This window comes from Cyprinodon variegatus, unplaced genomic scaffold (assembly GCF_000732505.1).
Source record: "Cyprinodon variegatus isolate N-32 unplaced genomic scaffold, C_variegatus-1.0 Scaffold53, whole genome shotgun sequence".
Taxonomy (NCBI): domain Eukaryota; kingdom Metazoa; phylum Chordata; class Actinopteri; order Cyprinodontiformes; family Cyprinodontidae; genus Cyprinodon; species Cyprinodon variegatus.
The window spans coordinates 1,782,162-1,786,173 of NW_015150506.1; positions in this window are offsets into that span (position 1 = coordinate 1,782,162).

Below are 4,012 nucleotides of genomic sequence, written 5' to 3' on the forward strand. Positions count from 1 at the left end.
GTATAAATCTAAAGGAATAAACGGGTATGCTGGTCTGACAGATCCACGTGGCGCTGCAGGGCGAGGATGGAGCTCTGAAGGTGAGCAGAAAGTCAGAGACACGTTGATCCAAGTGCGACGGGAAGGTTGGGAGTTTTCTCCTTCATGCTGCTTTGCTGACTGCAGCTGAAAAATGGTGGAATGATCAGAAAGCGTTAGAGGGAGGAGTTCTGTCAGCTCACAGAATGACCCGGTCATTTAGAAGGTAAATGCTCGGCTTTTCACACTCGATTACGATGCGTTATCATCCTCATCTCAACAGCAGAATGATATGAGCTCTTCCTGTCAGGATGTTAGAGATGAACAGATGTTGAAGGAGGTACGACTGAACAGCTGATTGGTTTTGGTACGTGACATATAAGGATATATATATATATATTAGAAGACTGGAAAGCTTATTCTCCCTGTGTGTGTGTAATGCCTCTGAAGAACGGGATTATAGAGGTCATCTCCAGGCTGTATGTGTATGAATCTGTTGCCAGGTAACAGCCAGCATGTCTCTCCTATTTATTGTCATCATGTAGACTTCATGTTATTCCACTGAAGATATAACAAATAAAACTGAATCTGACTGAATCTTAAGGGGTTTTTGGTTTGTTTTTATCTTCACTTAATTTGTGAGAATCACAACGTTTGTGCAGCAAAAATATTAGTTTATGCTGCTATCCTTCTAAAAAAAAGTTGAAATCAATCCACTGGACTTTGATTCCAAGTTTGAAGACGTTTCTCTTCCATACAGGAAACTTTTTAATTCAAAATGTCAGAAATAGCGTTTCTAGAGTTCCAGGTTTTATCCAGCAGTCCAACAAAACCTTTGGAATGGGGGTCGTTTGGCTTCTTTGTTAGCCTGCAATGCCCCATACCTGTCTATGCCTCTGAAAGGGGGGTCGTTTGGCTTCTTTGTTAGCCTGCAATGCCCCATACCTGTCTATGTCTCTGAAAGGGGGGTCGTTAGAGGGAATAGTTGGCCTGGCTGAATAGTTTAGGTCTTCTGTTCCCCTGCATGGGGGTGGGGCTACGATGATAGCGGGAAGGAATCAACTCTATTGCTGCATTGTAGGATTTTGAAAACTGAAATCTGAGTCCTCAATAGAATGTCCTTTGTCCATCAGGTGTAGATGTAGCGCAGAGTCTTGTCCAGAGGAGGGCGCTCTTCTGTGTTGGGACCCCCCTTTCAGAGACATAGACAGGTATGTGGCATTGCAGGCTAACAAAGAACCCAATCGACCCCCATTCCTAAGGGGGGGACCCGTTCGTCTGTTTCTATTTGCATGTTTTCTAAACTAAAACCAGGCTTTGTTGGGCTGCTGGATAAAACCTGGAACTAAACGCTATTTCTGACATTTTGAATAGAAAAAGTTTCCTGGATGGAAGAGAAACGTCTTCAAACTTGGAAACAAAGTCCAGAGGATTGATTTTAACTTTGAGTGTCCATGACCTGAATGACTGAGAATCTTCACCAGTTTAATGCTGCTATCATTTCAAAGATGACTAAAAAAAGGTCCAGAGGTCACTAAGGTCAACCAGTACAAGTCTATAGTCCAGTCTACATTTCTATATATTTAATATTATTGAATCAATTCCGACCAAATCCCTGATAAGGAAATTATTGGGAAAGAGTGATTCCACCAACCCCATGTTATAGTGAAGTTTGCCTCTCAGTTTTTTCTCATGCAGGATTAAACCTCTATGTGATCGGGGGACTTCCTTCCCAAACGTTTGCTTTAGAAATCTAAAAAACCCAAAGACAGAACGTCTATCGTTAACCTGCATCTTCCTGCTTCTCTGGTCACTCATGTTTTCATGCATTTCCATTTGTGCCAAACTCTTTGGAAATGTCAAAGCTTGCGATGTACCCTATCTTTATAATCCAGGTTAGGAGTATGCCGATGCATTCACAGTCCAGCTAGATTAAAGCTGGAATTACACATCGAGATGGACGCCACAAGGCAAGGCAGCTTTATTTGTAGAGCACATTTCAGCAACAGGGCAATTCAAAGTGCTTTACATAAAATCAGTAAAAAAAAAATAAATTAATAAAACACAGAAGAAACAGTTAAATATAAAAATAGAATAAAACCCAAGAATAAAAATTACAGTCCAGTATAAAAAAATAAAAAGTAAAGAAATGATCGCCATTTAGAGAAAGGCAACATCAAAAAGAAAGGTCTTCAGCATTGATTTAAAAGAACTGAGAGAAGCAGCAGACCTGCAGGTTTCTGGGAGTTTATTCCAGATGTGAGGACCAACTGAAAGCTGCTTCCCCTGTTTAGTTCTGACCCTAGGAACAGAAAGTAGACCTGTCCCAGATGACCTTAGAGGTCTGGGGGGTCATAGTGTACTAGCAGGTCAGAAATGTATTTAGGCCCTAAACCGTTTAATGATTTATAAACTAGCAGAAGTACTTTGAAATCAATTCTTTGACATTTCTTCTGAAGGCAGAGAGCTCCGCTGGATCTGATCAAAGTCTGTTTCTATAGAGTTAAATTCATCTATAAACTGTTCACATCTCATCTGCAGAACATTTTGTTCGACCATTAAACTGAACTGAAAAAGCTCAAAGGTATGAACTTTTTTACCAGTCTAAATCTTAATCATTAATCCACATATATGTATGTAAGGATATCCTCCCTGCAGCTCCACAGAATGATGCTGCCAACACCATGCTGTATTACTGGCATGGTGGTATTTCAGTTATTTCCAAATCATTTTTCTAGTGTTTATTGTTGTTGTACAAATAGATGAAGAACAACAATAAAAACTCTGAAGCTCAGAGAATAAAAAATGCTGAACTGGAACAAAGGAAATGGAGCATTTGTTGGAATAGGTATACACTAACAAACGCAGTTTATTTTATTTTGTAAGTCCCTTTTTTTCCAATGAAGTTATGTAGGATATATTCGCTGAGATATACATCTACACTGCAAAAACGATCTAGAAATAAGTTTATTTACCCTTAATTTCAGTGGATAAATAAGATGATCTGCCAATTAAATGAGTATTTTTACTCTTAGATTAAGATCATTAGTAAATATGCACTTGAAATAAGAGACTGCAGTTGTTTGTTCTTATTTTAAATTTAAATTGTCTTGTTTTATTGGCAAAATGTCTCACTAACCTCCACAATTCAAGACCAGAAAAAATGACTTATGAAGATCTTATATTTTTTGCAGTGTTTGGGTAGAAATGAGGTCCAGATAGTGTCAGAGGAAGTCTCCATTTGTGGGGCGGGACTTTGTATCTGCAGAGTGGGCGGAGCCTTCTGAACCTGATGTCAGTCAGTCAGTAGGAAACAAAGTAGGGCATTCCTCTGACATGCCCCAACAGCGCCGATGAGTGGGAGGAAGTGGCTTTCTCCAGAAATGCCATTATTGCTTGGCTGCTAAGGAGATCTGTTCAAACTGGTTTTCTGCTCTGAGCTCAGAGGGCGGGGATGAAATCACACCAACAAGGCGGCTGCCCTAAAACTCATTAACTGACTCTCCTTCACTGGGAGGATTTCAAAGGTGCACCTTCGCTTTTATAGTCTTTGCATTTAAAATATTAAAAAGAAATGATAAACCTTTGAAAATAACCGGTTTGGAATTTCACAGGATCATAAAACATTATCATTGAAATGTTTTACGGCAGGATAAATATGTCAGTAAAGATATATTTTAACTAATTTATAGAGCTAAAGGTCTCAAGCAAAGAAAAGTCTTCAGGTCTTTGGTCAAAGGAAAACAAAAGAGCTTTTTCTGAAAGGAATGTGAGTTTAATGGACCTACATTCCCACTTAAAAACATGCAGTATTTGGTTTTATGCCGTAAATTTCCTCTTGCTGTTTAGTCTCCATTGTTTTTATGTTACCTCTGGGTCGATCTGCGTGCCTGCATCTGTTTGTTCCTTTTAGGAATAATATCAGATTTTTCTGTTAGAAAACAGCTGACAGCTCCCATGTCAGAGGATGAAGAGAGCACATCCAGTTAGTCAC